This window comes from Halyomorpha halys, unplaced genomic scaffold (assembly GCF_000696795.3).
Source record: "Halyomorpha halys isolate HHAL.00 unplaced genomic scaffold, Hhal_1.1 Scaffold387.1, whole genome shotgun sequence".
NCBI lineage: Eukaryota > Metazoa > Arthropoda > Insecta > Hemiptera > Pentatomidae > Halyomorpha > Halyomorpha halys.
The window spans coordinates 758,353-780,105 of record NW_027108721.1 but is presented as its reverse complement, the minus strand read 5'-3'; the positions used below and the strand labels follow the sequence as shown (position 1 = coordinate 780,105).

The following is a 21,753-nucleotide window of genomic DNA, read 5'->3' as shown; positions in this document are numbered from 1 at the left end:
TAATATATAAATAAATAAATATATAGTTGATCGTAAAACTTAAGATTTAGGTTGGCTGTTCAACCTTTCGCTTTGAACAGCTCTGATGTAGCCCTGCAAAGTGGGGCGAAACGTCAAACATAAAATAGTTATAAACTATTTGTTCTTTTTTTGACCGCAACCCTGACCATCTTCTTATATTTTCCAAAATATTTCAACAATACATTTAAAAGAGTTGAAACTTGCAAATAACAAAACACAAAGTTTTCCCTGAGTAAAATGTCCATCCCATAGTTCGACATCGTTTTTATTTTTATTTGCGTTTTCGATCATCTTAAAAGCACAAAGAGCATAAATAAATTTTTAAAAAACGGAAAATAATTTTATATAAGGAAAAGGTATGTAAGAATTTTAGGGGGGGAAAATTAAATTTTTCGATTATTATAAATATTTGTAATTAAGGGTTCTGTGAAAAAAAATTTTCTATGCCCAAAATTTTTTCCCTACATCTGCCTTTGATTTCTTTTCAAAAATCAAAAAAATTCAAAAAGTTTTAATTTTGTTCATACTTTTACCTACCTTCGAGGTAAGTACTAAACTGTTAAGTATTATCGAGTATGTAATAAAGTAAACTCGAGGATTTTAGTATCTCTAAACCTTCTCATAAAAAAAAAAAAAAAAAAGCACTTGAATGGGTCCAGTAATTTAAAACATTTATTCTCGACAAAGATTCCACTATTCCCTTGTATATATATATATATATAGTTGTAATTTTGAAGTTATTTAATTTGGTTTTACTGGTTTCGAAAATCTAAGAAAAGGATAATTGTCAAGCTCATTCTGAATACGTGCAATAAATGTGTGAGAGCAAATCTCAATTTCTATACAGTGGGTTATTGTTTTTAATTTAATGTATTTGTTCTCAAGATTGTGTTTTAGTACTTCAGTATAATTAATGTCAATTGTTTTGTATTGTTTCACGGTTTTCTCATACATACGTTTTTTTGTTTATACTCATAAATAATTTATTACGAATTTTTAATTTATTTTGATATAGGGTATAATTACAAATTATATTTGTACGTCGGAGATAAAGGACACTGTCAATTTTTTAACAACTTAGCGTCATGACACTTTTGCGTCACACAATTCTAGATAGAGGTGAAATCCATAAAACAATTCTAAACAACGTTTATTTTTGAGATTAATGATCTCTTATGAACTTCTAAACTTCAACTTCAAGACCTTTCTTTATATGCTATTTCCCGTCGTAATTTTTAAGGTATTTACTTTTCTTTTATTAGTTCCAAAAAATAAAATACTAATTGTTAAGATTTTTGGTCATTAATATTAGGTACTATATTGTTAATATATTTTTCCCCCCCATTAATTCATAAGTTATAGGCAACATATATGGACAATTTTTGTAATGTCTATGAATTGCAGAGATATCAGGTAAATCTAGATGATTTTATTTGTTAATTGTAAAATAATTAGAAATATTGAAAGTCAAAATTACTCATTATAAAAAAAATCTTCAAAATAGGGAGTATATCTAAATCTAAATCATAGTAGTTTAGAAATTCATAAAGTATAATCAAGCTTTGAATAAAATATTGCGTAGAATTATTTTTAAGGTTTTACGTTGATCTAGTGATATGTATGAGAGGTACCAGCTGGGGTTTTTTAACTTAAAATAATTTCTTTTGTCGGCATGAAAAAGGTACCGCCGGACCTAGGCAAGTAATGTACAAAGACATATAGATAACAGAGGGTAGGTACCCTCTGGAAACCATTAACCGTCTAGGCAGAGCCATTATCGTGCGCCAGTTTAGACATTAGAAAGTACAAAGAAATAGCCGCCGTAATGGATAACAAATAAACACCCCTTATCTCAAACGGGCCTCTCTAAAAACCTCTGGGGCCCATTAACCGTCTAGGCAGAGCCATTATCGTGCGCCAGTTTAGACATTAGAAAGTACAAAGAAATAGCCGCCGTAATGGATAACAAATAAACACCCCTCTAAAAAACCTCTGGGAACCATTAAGTAATAAGCCGGTTTCCTTCAAAGAAGAAACTGTTAAAGATGAAAGGGAGGACTTTCGTCGAAGATCATTGGACCTTCTCACCCCCTCTTAAAATAGAGGACCCAATCAGAGGACAGAAATCAAAAGAAGGAGGAGTCAGAAGGAGAGGGGAGAAAGGTAACAAAAGGGCAGGAAAAAGAGTTTTGGGGACAGTCAAGAAGAAACAGTCAGTAGGGACAGTCAACGACAGTCTAGGGGAGTCAAGACCGGAGGAGAGTCAACGGCAGTCAAGGGGAGACAGGAGAGTGGAACAGTCAAGACCTGAAGAGAGTCGAGGTGGACAGAGTCTGGTAGGAAGCCTGATGGAAGGACAGGCTGGGAGAGTTTGAGGGAAGCTGAAAGAAGAGAACAGTCTGACAGAGGAAGACAGTCTGGAAGATGAGCGGCAGCCAAGAGGCCATATGAACGCTTTTTCACGACAACCGCCAAGCCTGCCGATGTATCGAAACAAGTAAGACCTTTTCTAGTGTAATTAGAATGGCAGTAATAGAATTAATAACATATTCAGTATAAATATTAAATATCTCAACTGGTACTTCTCAATTCATTCTCTTATAATTAAGGTATAAAGATATAAGTTTACCATGCTCTCTCATAATAGTATTCTTGATAATGTATATATAATTGTAAATATAAAACATGTAACAAGGACTTTACTTTATAATTAATAATCCCTGCATGCCACCTCATATATAATAGCATAGTAAATTGGTGAACACGATACCGTTGGAAAGGAACTCCAATGATTAATTATGATATTCATATCTAGCATACCACGGCGGGGGTTTTCTGATGGTATCTAGTGGTTGAATTAAATATAGCGCATCCCTTTTCAGTTGGTTCCCATCAGGAACTGATAGAGATACATAATATAAATACATAATACAAATATACAATATAAATACAAATACATAATATAAATACATTAATATATGAATAAATTTCAATATAATACCTGTACGGGAAACCCCCAGTCGGGCTTAGAAACCCCGAGCCCCGTACACGGCACTAGCATTGTGTTGCACGGTTCTTAGTCGATTGCACTATCGATCGTTAACAACTATCAAATTTATTGATAAACACTGAGCGTGGCGATATTTGTTATCTGTTATCTTATTATTATTTTTTTTTATCATCTTGCCTTTTATAACGTGAGATAGTGTTAAAAGAGTTTCCTCCTAGAAGTACCTAGCTAAGGTGCTGACATAGTTCGCTTATTATCGTGTAAGGGGCAACTATATCCGAAAGTTGAATTTAAGAATTAGATAGATGTTTGAAAGAAAAATTATTTTCTAATCAATGTATTTATATAATTATATTATATCGTCGGGAAGAGTGTCGCATTTACAAATTTAGCTATCTTTAGTTTTGTTGCATTTTAACATGGTTTTCTCTTTTCTTTGCAATTTCAAAAAGACTTCAATGAATATATGTTGTAACTAATTTAAAATAAAAAATGATGAATTGATGTATTATTAAGCTTATAGATTATTTATTATATATTACACACACATATACATGTATATATATTATTAAGCTATTGTATATTATTAAGCTTAGTATCATGAATCTGCAATCGCTGGTCAAACTGAATTCTCTAAGAAATTTTCAGAAACTTTTCTTAGGTATTGGCCCAACTATATAAGAAATTTATTACACTGTATTATTATAAAGAACTTCTTTATACATCGTTGAACAATGAAGTTATGTTTTTAGGTTTTGAAACTTTGTTTTTGAGTTAAGATTGATCACATTTCTTTCATATGATATTGTTGGCCTTTCTTAAAGTTGAGTGAATTTTGTTGGAAAATAACCAACAAATTATTCTTACTCTTTCTGGTTCTTGTATTTTTTATTTAATTTTTTTCACCATAGTTAATATAAAAATAATATATGATTCACTTTTAATTGAAGATGTTAGCATTTATTGAGAGCTTATGTAGAATAATCCATAGAGTACAGTAAAAGAAATGCCAGTTATAAAATGGTCGAAATAGGTTAAGTACTTTATATCGTAATTTTTGATATTTTGATTTATAACACTTTTACCGTCATCCGTATAAATAATATGTTTATTTTGAAATTATTTAGTTATTTATAGATTAATTATTACAAATTATTTTATATGTAGTACTTAATTGAAGTAAAATGTAATTGATAACTTAATCGAAGTGATATACCGAAAATGATTCTTTCTTATTTATAAAATAATGATTTGGACCTAATCTAAAAAAAAAAAAACTATTATTTGAACAATTTATTATTTCCGAAATCAATCTCTGACCTAAGATAAACACATGTACGCCGATACCTATTAATTTGAAATCCCACAGTTCTCAATTTAGAACCATCAATACTGAACATGCATCTGTCATTATCTAATTATATGCAATGACTGTATGCATTTCATATCCTCCATGGCTATATGTGTATAAATGTATTTTTAATTACTTTCCATTCATTCGTGAATTTGTACAAATCATACATTTATTTACCACTAAAGAAATCTGGTACAGAGTGGTATTTGGATCAAGGAAATACACACTCAGCGCATTAGGAACAATTTATTCGTACGTGTCTTTGATAATCTACGATATTATTGAAATATACTAAAAGAAAATCTTGAGCTTATCAAATAGCATTACAAGATTAACAATCAATGTTTCCTCAATTCAGGCATCATCGGAATTGAAGACCACAAAATCATATTAATGCAGACCTTGGATTGCGCATTTCACTTCAACTGCCCAAACCTGTCTAACTAAATAAAGATTCTTAGTCCATCACTCTTTCAACTAAGTCGGGGTGAGAGAGTCATTATTTGTCTGAAATGGTTCGACATTAGCTGTTTAGTTGATTAATGAGCAATTTAAGAGAATTAATGTTTTGATTTAGAATTATCCAATAATTAATCTTAATATGAGTTGTAGTAAGAATATCATATTTTATCTTTTAAGATTTAATTTACGTTTTTCAAACTCTTCAGTCTCATATAACAGCTCTCGAAGAATGATGTCGTAATTGGAGGATTATAATAAATCCTATCAAGTCACTTTTACCCTTTGTCGTAAACCTATCGACTATCCTACAGTATCGTTTAATAATTTTACCCCTGTCGATCAGATCCGTTACCTTGAACTTCATCTGGACAAAAGACTAACCTGGAATCATCAAGACTGAAAAGACAGGAAACTGTTGATTCCGACTGCCACAGCACTTACTAGACTAACGGTCTAAACTTCCACTTCATTACAAAAGACTGTATGACTGCAATAAAGCAAGTCTGGACTTGAGGAGTTGAGCTTTGGGGCTCCCCTAAACCTTCGAATTCCTCTCGTATCCAATCCTTACAATCTAAAATCCTTCGTAAAATCCTCAAAGCTCTTTACTTTGTCCCAAATAGAACCATACATAAAGAAAGACCTTAATGCTCCATATATAACCGAACTAACTCATATGTAACCAGATATCATTCCTTCCATTATAAACTCCCCAACTGAATAAACCCACTAGTTTCTAACCTTGCTTCCTCTTCCTGACCATTCCTGAGAATCCTCCGAGGCGGCTGAAAAGTAGATGGTCACGAGACCTTCTGATGTAAAAGCGTCATTGGAGTGTTATAGTAGGTTCTCTACACGCATGTATCATTCCTTTATAACTTACATCAAATTTGCTTAATGTATTGTTACGTACAGTTGTATATTTCAATAAAGATATTTTTAAAAAAAAATTACATTCGGTGAATTATTTTCTAAAATTGGCTAAACTGGTCCCTAACGGATCGAGTGATTAGATTCTCTATTCCGTATGGGACGCAGGTGAGTGGCCGCCCAGTAATGACCGAATGCGTAGCCTCAAGTCGAGCAGTAGTGGACGTGAGGCCGTGTCTTCTGGACGTGCCGGCTCGCGATCCTAGATTTCCGTTTATCCTTCTATCTTGCTCTCAAATCGTTGTGGAGTTTGATATTCTTGTTCCTATAACAGTATTAATTGTTACGAAACTGTTTTTTATATTATGCTTCTTCCGGTACATCACTTCCTGATACGAATATATTTTTTCTTTCTGTAACTCATCACAAACATGTATATATTCCCGTGTACGGGGCCTCGGGGGTTATAAGTCCGACTAGGGATTCCCCGTACATGTATTATATTTAAATTTATTCATATATCTATGTATTTATATTATGTATCTCTATCGGTTCCTAATGGGAACCGACTGAAAAAGTATGCGCTGTATTTAGTTCAAATATTAGAGACCATAGACCCACTCGCCATGGTATGCTTATATGAATATCTATAATTAATCATTGGAGTTCTTTTCCAACAGTATCATGTTCACCAATTTATTATGCTATTATAAATGAGGTGGCATGCAGGGATTATTAATTATAAAGTAAAGTCTTTGTTACATATTTTATATTTACAATCATATATACATTAGTAAGAATTAATAATAATAATATTATGAGAGAGCATGGTAGACTTGTTTCTTTATACTTTAATTATTATATTATGAATTGAGAAGTACCAGTTGGGATCTTTGATATTTATACTGACTCTAAGTTATCAATTCTATTATTTCAATTCAAATCTCAACGGAAAGGGTCTTATTTACTTATTTTAATGTGCTTGTCAATCTTGGCTGTATTAGCTGAACGGATCATGCGGTCTCGCGTCATTCCGCCCCTTGCCGCGACCGCTAGTGAATCCCTGCGAGGGGTGACTTCCTCCTGTGGCTTCCAACTGATCATCCGCGCTCTCTTCCTCCATACTCTCCTCTACCAGGGCTGTCCTCTTCCCAGACTCTCTTCCACCGTCTCAAGTGTTCCTCGATCGTTTTCCAGTGTCCATTTCTCACAGACTGTCCTCCACTCGGTCCCTCCTGCCCTTTTTGCTCATTTTCTACTCTTTACCTCTGACTCCTCCCCCTTTCGATGTCCATTCTTTTGATTGGCTCTCCTATGCTCCCTTACCCTTCAGAGGGAGTGGGAAGGTCCAATGACCTTTGGTGAAAGTCGATCTTTTTCCTCCCTTTCATGTTTAAATTAAGGCGCCTTTCTTCTTTGACAGAGCTCGCTGTATTTTTACCGAGATGTTTAAAGTGGCCACGTGTGAGATAAGGGGTGTTTAGTTGTTCACCTCTGCTTACGCGGTCAACCGTCCCCAGGAACCTCCGTTATCTACATATGTCTTTTATTTCGTGGTGGACTCCACTGAATGAAAACTCGACCTTCCCACTCAGATCGTAACCCCCCATGTCAGAAATGAGCTGAAAGGGGATAATTCAGATCCCAGTCAGATTTGCTCAAAAGGAAGCTTCTGTCCGTAGAAAAATAGTTTTGTTAACTTTTATATTTAGAACATTTTTAGTGGATCTCTTCAATAATGGAAGTGAAATGTCTAAGTAGAGAGGGATTTCGATATAAATCTCACTTCTTCCTTTAGAAAATTGATGAACTCTGAGGTTGAGAGGCATCGTTTGTCAGGCAGTCCTTGAGTTCAATCAATCCTAAGTCGGTAGATTACGTGGCATCAGTCTGAGGATTAATCAGGTAGTTGTTGCACAGTGTTGACCATTGAGTCTATCCACTACTCCATAAGGTCGGGAATTATTTCTTGTTCTCCATTAGTTATCATGGCTCCAAGGTATTGTTTATTTTTTAATTACCTAAATAGTTTTATTTTAGTAATTTCTTGTTAATTTGCTATATACAAATAAGTTACTACTGTTAAAATTGCTGTGCACAGCATTGTGTCAAATTAAATGGTTACGGAATTTTTTTTTTTAACTAAAGTTCTTTTGTAAAAGAAATTCGTATTTCTTATGGCACTGTATTTGCCGGTTCAGGAAATAATCTGAAAGGTATAATAAAGGGTTACTAGGGGAAATGTTAGTACAAGAATTGCTAGAGGTCTCCCTGATGCATTATGCAAAGGTTTTCGAGCTTGGCTGTTGACATAAAAGGTTTACGTCAGGTTAACTGGATCACTAGGCATTCTCAGGCTCCGAGATTTTATCTAGGATCTGATAATGGAGTCCTTTGCACCATCTTATGTTCTTTATCAGTTCCATTAATTATACTAAGTACAGATGAGCTTTTCGGCCTTCAACTCCAGCAATATCGTATCTTATTTTCTTAGACAATAGGGCAATAGATGTAAATTCTGATTAGCAAAAAAAAACAATTATAATAACTATTCAATATGTTTATACATGTGGTCAAAGTGGGCTTTTATTTTAGGTGCTATATGGAAGGCTGAGGGCACTAATAATTTTTTAAAAATAAGTTTTGGTTAAAAAAAAAATTAATAATAAGGGGACCTGAAGTGACAGTAGCTTCGCTACCGCGACTGACAATTATGAATCTACACCTAGGAATTTATAATAACCTATACCCTGGTAATAGCTACGACATTAAATTCCATGACAACTATTATACACTGGGTTTATCGTGATAGTAACTTCATTGTCTCTACATGTACTATGTCGGACCTAGTGCGACAATACTGCATTAGCGACCACAATTTAACTATATATAGTTTATCCCATGGAGTGGCCATTTTATATGGGCCTAATGACCCTTAAACATTTTTATTTATAGATTCGAATCCGACTGTGGCAGATAATTTTCTGTTTTATTGTAGCCATGAGCTATCCCTGTGGGTTCCTAGCCCTCCGGGGTCTACCTAACCTCATGAAGTGTGTACCATTAATTGAGTAAAAATCTTGCTGCTAAGCGTGATTCTGACTTCCTTACAAAGTCATCCTTGACTTCATGCGTTGTAGCAGTACTAATTTAATTTTAATTTTTTAAACAAATAATATAGTTCTTATACTATATAGTTATAAATTGAGGTATAGTATAAAAATATTCAATATGTTTTTATACTGTACCTCTTTAATAGTTAGTAGTCCGAATAAGAAAAGTAGAATATTTTTTACGAAAAATCGTCGAAAAAAGATGAACTATTCTTTATATCTATTTATTTTTTGGAAATTGTTTCAAAATGTCCACTTAATTAGGCAACATGTAGCTATTAAATTATTATTAATTATAAAGTAGTATAGAAAAGGTGAAACTGTTTATTTATTCATATTAATATTTTTTTCGAACTCAGTATTGATCGATTTTAAATCAATAAACTTTAATTAGCTGGTAGTTCTTTGAAGTTCTCCGTGTCTGTAAATAACACTTTTTATTAGATCTAAGTGAAATAGTGGTAAATTATTGCTAAAACAAATATTTTGAGTATGTACTTTTATGTGTTTATTTATTTAATGATGCTAATCTCAACCGGATATTTGGGATATTGAGAACTGGTTCCCTTCAAATTTTTCTACAGGCTTTTGCTTGAATGATTAGCTGGTAGTTCTTTGAAGTTCTCCATGTCTGTAAATAACACTTTTTATTAGATCTAAGTGAAATAGTGGTAAATTATTGCAAAACAAATATTTTGAGTATGTACTTTTTTATGTGTTTATTTATTTAATGATGCTAATCTCAACCGGATATTTGGGATATTGAGAACTGGTTCCCTTCAAATTTTTCTACAGGCTTTTGCTTGAATGATCAAAGAAAAAAAAAAGATCAATATTATGCCTAAAACAACAAAAATATGAAAAGTTTTTCAGCAGATATTTGTTTGTGTCCCCGAAGGAATTTTAATAATGGAGTAGGTTTGTTTTATTAAGTAATGGTTTTTCTTCTTTAATTATTATATCACTAATCAAAATTCTCTGTTTAGTTTAAAATATGGTGGTCTTCTTATTTTCGAGATTGTAATGCGTGCAGTTGGTTGTTCACTTTGAAATTTTGCCATTTATTTTTGTTTCTTTTTCTTTACTTTCACACATTTATTTATTTATTTTTTACGTTCCGACCACTGTTTTGGTCTAAAATATCTGAAATTAATTGGTAACAAGAAATTGTCTCGCATATTGGTTTCTCTCGATCTAGTTTTTAGACTAGTCTATTTCTTGTTTCTTTTTACTTTTCAAATAAAAAAAAAATCTTAAAATATTTCAAATATAACTGTTTTCTTGATTTATTGAAAATTAAAACGTTTAATATTCGAATTGAAATTCTACTGGATGCATTGTTTGCCGGACTTCCGCACTCGTAGAAATATTGTGCCATCATGTTTTCTTTAGTTATAATGTTTGTTCAAGTGGTCGCTTTGAACGGCTTCCAACAATATAATGGAATTGTTATTTTATTATGTAAAATTGGATATTTCATTTCCGATGTGTAAATAATGTATTATTCTCAAATAAAAATCGTGTTATCAGTTTTTTTGCTTATATTCAAAATTTATTGGCTTTAGTGAAATGAATCAAACACCAAATTAAAGTTTGAAAATTTCCTTGTCATATAAATATTTTTTCTAAACCGTAAATATAAAATAATAGATGGGACAAATATGGCCAACTATGGCATGGTCACTAAAATTGTTTATTATAAAAATAAATTGGCTCCATACTAAAAACCACTTTTTAAGAAAAAACAACCTTATATGACAACTTTCACATTTAACCAAACCAATATTAATCGAAATCCGGTATAATACGATTCCTACCACGGAATGAGCGGAAGGTGGACCTCATTCCAAACTCTATGCGCAAACCCGTGGGTATTTATCGTACGTAATAGACTGGTGTTGCAAAAGAAGTTTTCATAAATATTACAAATAGGTTGTAGACTAAAATTATTTTTAATTTTATAAAAGTAATTTCTTTACTTTTGTTAAAGTATAAAAGTTTCACTGTTGACAAATAAATAACAGAAATATGTTTAAAATACTACTTATTTGTAAAAAAGGATCGTATTTTCACTTATAAATAAATATAAAATTGTTGATATAAAATATTATGGATTAATTTCTGTTATTCTCATGAATAATGAAGGGGGACAACCCTGAAGCGTCGATAGGAGATGTTAAAAGAAATGAAGCTATTATAAAGAAGATTTCATAAAATAACTTATGTAAACAAATATTTATTTTAAACCTCTTTATTGTACAGTCTTGACTTCAAGTTAAAAATTAAAAAATATTAGTGCTAATTATTAATAAATTACTTAATAATTCTATTTTTATTTTTGAAAGCTTCAAGGATTCCGTATCCATCTTTTTAGCTTTTTTTTGGTGAAAAAATACTATGTCTCGAAGTAGTGAATTCTATGTATAGAAAACTAATTATTTGGATATTTTTTTATAGTGAAGAGGGGGACGCAGTATCCCCGAAACATCCAAGAATTAACGATGAAATAATGAAGTAAGCACTGTTGTGTTTTAATTTTTGACCTGAATGTAAGATAGGAAGATAAATAAGTGTGGAGACCGCAAGGCGACTCAAGGAAAACATTTCTTTCATATATAACGGTAATAAAAAAATAATATTATTTCAACAGATATAAAAGGAATTATGAAAATAATAATAAAAAAAAACTTGAATAAAGAAAATGATGAAAGATCGTAACTATGATACGAAGAAAAAAATATATAAATAGAAAAAATAAGAAAGTACCTCAGGGTTGGGTGACCGTAGGAGGAAAAGAGGAGGGGATAATGGGATCTATACCATAAAATATTTTTTTAATATAAACGTAATGAGTGTCCTACATCTGACCCATATTTTGGGGACCGCACTATGCGATTTTCAGACCTATATATTTTTTTTTATTAAAATATACCCTTCTACCCTTACTTCTTCGAATATCTGGGAGGAAAAAACTACCTGCTTCATCGCTGCGAAATTAGTCCTGGCAAGAGAAGACCACCTGGGTTACTGTACCCGTAATCACAATTATTAATGATTGGTTTCTTTTTACTACGTCTTCGGTACTGATCCTTTCCTAATTACATCCTTAAATTTCCAAAACGTAAATTTATAGACAAGAAACAAGGAAAATATTCGTTATAAATATTAATCCCGGTTACATTTTGGTGTAAAATTATGAAATCTTGAGAAAATGTGGAATATAATAAATACATTTTTAAAAAATACCATTAAAACTATGGATTTGTTGAAATAAATTTAAAATGTGTATGTTATTATGAAAACATATTTTCTTCAATTTGTGTTTGTTACTTTTTACTTATTTTAATTTCTAATAAAACGTAGTATGTCCTTTTTTTTATGTTTAAGCAATGTGTTGCATCGTTTTGTTTTTTAATTTTTCTCTATCTTTTTTTTCAACATTCACCTATGTTCTGTGAATTAAAATGTGTAAATTTTCGTATTTAGAACAAACGATATGAAACTGTTTAACTTATTTTTATTTAATTTGGTTGTTAGCATGGTTGTAACTTCATATTATTACTTAATCTCCCAAGGAATATTTTCATATTGTATTGATAAATCTTGCAATGTTCTCAATGCAATCTCGTGAAACTAACATTCTTGTAAAAATTTCGTTCTTGCGAAATTGCTTAAATTAGAATATTTCGTTTATTATATTCAATACTGAATGACACGAATAAAAATAATAGGCATTGCATTACAATATACGAAGAATCAAAAAATTCTTATCCTTTTCTCAAAATATTTAAAAAAATGTTAATTATTATGTCTTGTACGTTGCTTCTTTCTTAAGTCTTTATTTTCAATTAGTTTTGACCACCGATGTCTGTACCTCAAATTCGGCACCCTCTATATCATGCTTTTCTAAAACAGCTTCAACAATTAAACTTAAACAATTAAACAATTAAACTTGCCTGTTGTCTTTTCTTAATGCTATGTAACGTTTCGTGTGCAGAATAAATTCTCGAAAAAAATAGTGCAAACATTTATGAAGAAAGAAAATTTATTTGCATATAATTTTTTTTCTATTTATTTATTTAAATTTATAACTATATTACATTTAGAAATATCTACATTTTTCTATTTATTTATTTAAATTTATAACTATATTACATTTAGAAATATCTACATTTTTCTATTTATTTATTTAAATTTATAACTATATTACATTTAGAAATATCTAGAATAATAGCATGATACAGACCTCTGAAGAAACTAGCTCTCCTATAACATTTTAACATTAGAAGGCCATCTTCATTTCAGGTGCCTCAGAAAATTATCAGGAATAGAAGAGGAAGTAAAGGTTGGATGGAAACTTTTTAAATTTGGGTGTTTATGGAGTGTTGAAAGAGATAATTGATATCTGGTTCGGGTTGGATAGGCTATACATCCAACGACAAGGTCTTTATGGATGATTTTATTTGTGACAATGTGAGGAGTATGGAAGAATTATCGATGGATTTTGGATTGTAAGGATTGGAATTGGATACGGAAGGAATTCTGTGGTTTTAAGCAAGTCCTAAAGCTCTATTCCGTATATCCAGAGAAGCCTCATTATAGTCATGTAGATAAGTGTTTTGTAATGGTATGGACCGCGTGTCTAGTTAGTGTTTTAACAATCGAAATCGACGTGCAGTTTCCTGTCTTTTCAGTCTTCTATGAGGATTCTTTAGTTAGTCGTTAGTCCATATTCAATCCAAGCTGCTGATTTGTTCGACAGATATAAGTAGAATTTATTATTTATTAAGAATATTTCAGAAAAGGAAATCATAGGTTTTCGACGAAGGGTAACAATGATTTGTGAGCTTTAACACTATTTTTCTTGGGCTGTGATAGGATGTGGAATTGGAGAGTTTGGGTTGTAATTAACATCAGCATACTTGGTGAGAATAGTTTTAGGGTTGGTTGAAATGTTAACTGTATAGAGTGTGTAGAGGATGGGACCGAGGAACACCAGCTAGTTACCTTACCTTGAGAAACACCGGCCGACTGAGCTAAGAGGGATGAATAGGAACTATTGTGGTTTACTTTAAATAATCAGGAATGGACAATGAGTAAAATTGCGTATAACTTGTGAAGTATATTAAAACGTATTAACTTATCGAAAACGAAAAACGATCTAAATCGGCCGAGTATTACTTAAGATTAAGTTTAGCAAACTTTTTACCCAAGTTAAAATATTTTGCAGCCATCCCATTGGAACTTGCCAATTTTTGAAGTGATGCAAAAGCTCATCTGGGACATTCTAGATATTTGATAAAAATTGAGTGGTTTACATGCCAGACTTGAGTGTTTTTACATATTTATGAGTATTAAATCATCATTAAGTGACTTTATTGATCATTAAGGAAAGAAAAAACATTAGTTAATCTCTTACTCATGAAAGTATCGCCAAATTTTAGAATTTTCTCTGCAGATCACATTCAGCTCAGTTGAATCATATTATTAAATACTTGAATCATTTTTCATTTCTAGATTTTGCTTATTTTGGTTATATTGGTCTATAGTTTTAATTGAAAATATTTATTCTTCAAAATTTTTCATTGATGATGATAGTGTATGGATTTTTTTTAATCAGCTAAAGTTTTTCCTTGAACTTGTAGACACTTTCTTTGTTTCCTCATCACATTCACTTACCATTGAATTTATTTGAGAAAAATTCCAGCTAATAATCAATTTTCGTGTCTGCATTGCGCGCTTGACCTGGATGCCTGAATATAGTGACCACTTTATCTCAACCAGAGAATATATTGGGTCCTTTACTTAGCATGGCCAGAAATATTGATTTTTCTGTACTAACTTACTAAGTATACTATAGGGACGTTCATAAGAGAATCGAGATTTTGTTTCAGGGAAGGTACGATTTTCTAGTTCCAAGTGCATACCATTTAACTGTTAATTGGTAGTTCAAAACTGTATTCCATTGTCACCCCGTCGAAGCGAATTGGCTTCTGTTTCAGGAGCAACGAATGCGGCCAAAAAAACCTAAGAAAAAAAAAAGCGTGGCTAATTTTCAGGGAAAGATGTAAACGACAATAGGAATGATTGGCTTCCATTCTTGGCAGCACCTCGTACTTGCGTCTATTCTGAGAGAATTGGTAGGGCACGACGTTAATCATCTGGCAGCTGACAAAAGAACTACCACATCCTTATTCGTAACACCGCACGAAAGGAACTAAAGATCGCAAATGAGCCAATTTTATGAAAATTTACTTCCTTTTTAACGTTTATGAACGTCCTTTATGTCATTGGGTTTTATATGTTTAACTTCAAGCACCTTTTGAATTTATTTAACACTTTTTAAAGATTTTCTCTATTCGTTACCTTAATGTTTCTTTTAAGATTATTTTGGAGTAATATTCATCAAGTAATTACTTCTTTCTTAAAATATTTGTCCATGGCCGTCTCGAAGATGAAATTTTAATCCATACACTATTTTTAGCTGGTTCTCTTTAAGAGTTGTTCGTCCTTACAATAGATATATCGTTGGTTCAATGTCAAAATTGCGTATCTGGAAATTTTTGAGAAACTTGTGTTTGATTTTGTATTGTAGATTTGAGGTAGCGGCTAATTTATTGTTTTAATAGACAACAATTGACCATTTTGCCTTTTTAATTAGTTACGTTACTTATTTGGTTAGGTTACTTATTTTTGATCTTATCATAGATAACTAATGAAGTGAGATAGTTGACCATAGATTACTGATTGGAGAAGATGATTGAGGGGTGCGGTCAGTAACTTAGTTGAAATATCACCAGGAATTCGGGCTATGTCTGCCTTCGAACCTTGATCTGTCTCATCACATCATACATATCATGAATCTCCTTGTTCTTTCACCTTTGCAACATTAGTAATAGTATCGAATTTTCGATATGTAGTTTTTAAAGGATTTATGCGTTTCTGATCTCTCTGAGTCCAAAACGAAAACCTATTTTACCTTAGGTTATCTGTGAGTCTGTATTACGATAAACCCTTCGTTTCGGTCACTGATGCCTGTGTTCCAAATCGCTTGGACAATAGCCGAAAAATGTTTCTATAGACTAGCGACAGAACAGTTTTAACAATTTATTCGAATTAGCCTAAAATTTTCTTCTTAAATGCTTTTAACTATTTGTTTACAGAATACATTCCCAAGAAAGGGGGTGGAAGAAAGTATTCATTTTTTTGTAAATTATATATGTAATAATTTAAAAGATAACTCGGTTTGCAATAAAAAAAAAATGTTTAAATCGACTCAGTATTATTGCATAGTAGTAAAATTTTTTAAAGCATTCTGTGCTGGTGCACGTGAGGACACGTCCACTTTTTATTAGTTTTTAAAATACTTCGAATACTACATATCTCTCGAATTATTTAAGACGATGGTTTTGATTCGAAAAGCAATTTTAATTGCCTATTAAACTAGGTAAGCTAAATAATTAAGATGAATTATAGTCGGAACAACCGAACAACTACATCAATCAATTATTGTATTTTACGTTGGATATAAAGTAATATTTCTTTCGTTTCACTTGAATTTATCTAACTCATTACTAAATAAAAATTAGAATTATTTGTATCAGATTCGTAGTTATTCTCCTATGAAAGACCCAAGCTCACACCCAGGACGCTAGCTCATTGGCTTACTTCCATCTTTTGTACTAATCTCTAATTTCAATCTTACGCCTGTTATATTTACCGGCCTCTCTGGCTCACTTCTATTATGTTTTCTGATAATCCTTATATGATATCCTAGTGTCTGAACCCGCCGTTCGAGGAGAACCTTTTCTCTCTTTCTTTTACCAATTCTATTTGTAAAAATAAGTTTCTATTTTTAAGAGTTAAGGGTTTTTTTTTGTATTAAAACACTTTAATGTCTCTTCCATTGTACATTTAAAAATAAAGTGCCATCATGCCATACTGTGGATTTGATATCTTATAATTTCCCAACGCTATTTTCACATAAACTTAAAGAAAAATATTACATTGTTTATTTATTTTCTAGGAGAACCCTAATACTTCTTATTTCATTTTCATCTCTATTTTGGATGACATTTCGGACAAACTGTCCATTATCCAGCCCATTTTCAAATTATTAAAATCTCTCTCTCTCTCTCTCTCTCTCTCTCTCTCTCTCTCTCTCTCTCTCTCTCTCTCTCTCTTTCTCTCTCCCCCTCTCCTTATTTTTTTATGTAGGTTGTTTATTTTATTTTTTCTGCTGTAGCGATTTGATATTTTGGAAGATTCCTAAATTTTATATAAGTTTTATTATATATAATCTATTATTTTTGCAAACAATATGAAAATTATTTCTACTAAGATATACAACTAGTTTATAGCACATTGAACTAGCTTTAATTTGAGTGCTGAAAGACATCTGTATTTCTTATGATTCCTAAGATATTTTTGGTCATAAATCGAAACTTTTGTCAAATATTATGAAAACTACTATTCCTACCAAAGTAAATGTCATAAACTACTTTATAGTTCATTAAACTAACTTTAATTTTAACGCTAATAGATACCTGAGACAATGATTTCCCAAAATAGATTCTCTAACTACAGATTTTTTAGTACATTTCTTATGAAATTTTGGTTTCTAAAAAAGTATATCTCGGGAACTATTTAAAGTAAATAGCTTTTAGGGCTCATATTTTAGTAAATTTTTTTCTACTTTAAATGGTGTTCTATTAGGTTTTCTAGCGTTGTAAATAGTTTTCAAGGTATGGGGCTTCAAATAAAAAATTAATTAAGTTAAAAATTAATGCAGTTAGCTGCTTCCCGTCCCCTTTACACGCCACTATCCCTGATGAAGACCTGAAACTCAGGTCGAAACGTCGGCATAAAATAAATAAATATTGTTTTGTTTATTTATGTTGTTCTTTGCTGACCGCACCCCCCGATAAACTTCTTCAAGGAAAAAATTAATTATTTCTTAATGTTTTGAAAGAGTCACCATTTTTGCAGGTAGCATGATCTGATGCAATAAAGAGCCAAAGAAATGTTATCAAAATTTTTATCAGATAGATTTCTCTCTCGGATTATATTTTTTTAAAGCAGAACTGCCTATATAAAGATTAACCCACAAGTTCCTGGTTCTAATATTATTAAAATATTCCGTTTTATGAAATACGAAATTCTCTTCAGTTCAATAATGATTAAAATAATTTTTAAAATGAATGAAATTGCAGGTTATCGTCATTTTTTTTTAAATTTTAAACGATATGGAATTGAGCTCTGGGGCTCCACCAAACCATCAAATTCTTCCCTCATCCAATCCTTACAATCCAAAATCCTTGATGCTCCTTGTTACGTTACAAATAAACTCTTCACAATGACCTTAACATCCCATTCGTTGAAGAATTGGCCCAAAACAGATATGTTTCTTTTCATTCCAAACTCCTTAACCATCCTAACCCAATCTTTCATCCTTAACAATCCCTGATAATGCTCCGAGGCGTCTGAAAAGACGATGGCCACGAGACCTTCTAATTTAAATTAATGTTTGAAGTACCACCGATGGGTGGGTTCCTTCCCAAGATTTTCAAGTGTATATGAAACATACAACATATTTACCTATTGTGTTATTTTGTACAGTTGTAAATTACATTAAATAAATTTTAAAAAATTTAAACGACAAATCTCATATTTGTAGTATATATGTTAGATTTAGATAATGGTATTTTCCGTCTAGTACTGAATCAGCAAAGGGAACTTGGAAGCTCAAAGGGATTCGAATCAAAGGAACATTCTCTTATTTTGATGTTGTTAGTCTAAGCTTTGGAGAAGCCGCTTATCTGGTTGCAATGATAAATATTTGATAGTCCTTTTTTAGTATTTGGCCCTCGACACGAATGAAAAGATTTATCTTCTTCCCTTGATCTAGTAAATATTTTGACGTTCCCTTTCGTTTGTTTATTTACTATTTAGCTGAGGAAGATGTGAAAGTTCAGTTAAATTTAGGGATTAGAAATTTAAACCTTTTTTAATTAAATATATCTGACTAACATCACTTCTATGGCTTTTTATGGTATATTACAAGGAATATTATGGTCCAAAAATTCCTGAAACTAGTTTCAGGAACATGAATATTTACCAAGTTGGAAAAATTTGATATTTAAATTTTTTTTTATTGTTGTAATGGCAAATTTCGGAGTACTTAAATTTTCTTAAATAACTGTTAAAAGATATAGCGAAAATTTTACTTTTACTATTCTGAACACAAATTAGAAAGAAAAAACTGTACTATCGTAGCTGGCGATCTTAAATGACTTTTTCATCTTAATGAGTTTTGTTTTGCTTCTGTATGTAAATGCCTTGTATGACTTTTGGAAGGATTTATTTGTCACATGACCCCCAGATATTATAAAAAATTCGGGATTTTTCATTTTTATGTTTGTGAAATTTCTGCTCTAATTTTCTAAACTCTACCTAAATCATCCCTTATTCAACGTACTTAATTTAATATTTGATGGTTAAAATAATTATTTTATTTAATAATATCATATATCTAATTTTTTGATATGAATTTTACGGTGCCATTAATACCCAAAGCATTGATTTAAAAACTGATTCAAATAATATTATTCTTAATTATTGGAGAGGTTTGTCGGGGGGTACGGCCAGCAAAGAACAACATAAATAAACAAAACCATATTTATTTATTTTTTGCCGACGTTTCGACCTGAGTTTCAGGTCTTCTTCAGGGGTTATGGCGTAGAAGGTAGGCCTGCAACTCAGTTTGCAAACGTGAGTTAATAGGTAACAAACTGGGTATTATAGCAAACCAATTTATAAAATAGTGGTACTTTATTTACTCTAATTCATTAGTATTTTAGTTCTTCTAATTTATAAAATATATAGGTATTTTAGTTCCTCTACCACTATAATGTGATTCGTGTTTATAAAATTTAAATTATGTTGTCAAACTTTAATTTTAAATTACTTATCAATAACAAATTTCTCTTATTTTTTAAAAAAGTTAAATTTTGAAAACTAAACTTGCGATTTTTGTACGTTTCTTGACTCCCACACATACAATCTTCCTGCAGTCCACTACAGTCAACTAGTACCTAATCTTCCAATATAATGCTAAAGTGTATTTGAATGTTGTCATGTTGCTCTGGGACAGCCATGACAATGATAATTACAGTGCTCTTGGCCAGTAAAACAGTGGTAAAACGTTGCAATAAAATTAATTCATATTATTTGTCAAAAAGAATTGTTTCCTGAGATCGTATTTTTCATATCCGTAACAATATGAATACGATATTGATCTCTGTATTTCTTGAAAGCCATTATATTCAAACAGGACTTAAAAATACCCCGTTGTTTGTGAATCAGGCCTATATCAACTTAGGTAGCCATTTGTAGAATTATTTTCCTATCTTTTAAATACTACATACACTGGAGTAGGACTTACTACTTCCCAGTTTCAAGGGCACTTAACGGCTTAGCACTTAATGTAAGTGGCTTATGTCCGAGCTATTGACCCTCCAAACTTGGTCCACGTAACGCACACCACGCTGATCATGAAAATTTTTCTAGTTAGTAAATAAAGATATAATACTGATAACAAAAATTAATTGTATTATTTAATATTTGCAATTATTATATTTAATTGTTAATAATAATAACAAATCAATAAAAACCGTTTTAAAGTAAATATAAAAATGAAAATATAGAAAGATTAGAGAATATATTTTAAATCTATCAGAATATCATTTAACTATCAGAGAAGCCACTAATGAAAAGTTTATATTCCAATGATATACGAATATATCATTTTTAAATTATTGATTATTCTATTATTAATTAATTATGTGTTTTTTCAGGTAAGAATTGAATCTCGTTTTTTTATTTCGCAAGTTATTGTGATCGATGATGTAAGTACAATTATTTTTTATATATTAGAAGTTACACTTTCATTTAATATTGCTGTTAAGGTACTCTGTACTTCATATTTACATCTTCATATCAATATTTAACAATTTTTTTATGTTATTTATACAAGTATAATATAGAGGTTGGACTGGATTTCTTTAATTAATTTTTATCGTTTTGAAAAACAACTTCACCAAAATAAGGATGATAAAGAAATTAAACATTTTAAAAATAATTGGTTCCTTCGTATATTTAAATCTTAGTACGTTTTAGTCTTCATTACAACTTTAGCATTGAGACCTTCGCAACACACAAAGACATAATTAGGAATAAGTACGTAATAAATGACCTCTGTCATAATTAGTTTTTTTTTTTACACATATATTAAAATTTCCTTTGGCTTTATTAATATTTATAACACAGCAGAAGTTACTATTTTCTTATCCTTTACTAACCTTTACTCAATTAATTTCAGATGGGCAATAATAATTTTAATTGTTCCTAATAAGGCATTTATTACAGAACAATTTGTTAATTGGTCTGTAATAAATGCCTTATTGTTCCTAATAAGGCATTAGTATATGTTTAGTCAAGGGTGTAAAAAGAGAATAAAACATTACACACGTTAAGTATATAATAAAACTTTTTTTTTTTTATCCGGAGCTTTACAGAACTGAAAGCTAAGTTTTCTTCCTATTATTTAAAAATAAATTTACTTATTTATTTTGTAAACATTTTGCGGGATAACATTAGTTTTACCTTTGTTCACACCCACTGTTGCTGCACTGAGAAACTTTTAAGGGGTGAATGTAGACCTTAGCTTGAACCTTAATGATTTTAAAATATTGGTACTTTTACCCATAAATTAATTCTATGTAGGATGAACTTATCGTTAAAACAAAATGTAAAACAGCTCCAACTGTGAGAAATTATGCACAAATGTTTTAACATCACCCAGCTGTTCATGCTTTAAAAATTATGAAGGAAATTGACGTCCAACTTGTATTCGACTTTTTTAA

The 21,753-nt window shown here is 31.1% G+C and overlaps 1 protein-coding gene across 2 annotated transcripts in view; it reads left to right on the top strand.

The window, feature by feature from the left end:
• The window catches only part of LOC106682067 (pseudouridylate synthase RPUSD2), a 684,854-nt gene that overhangs the window by 189,687 nt on the left and 473,414 nt on the right, over nucleotides 1-21,753 (top strand). The gene's annotated exons all lie outside the window — the stretch shown is intronic.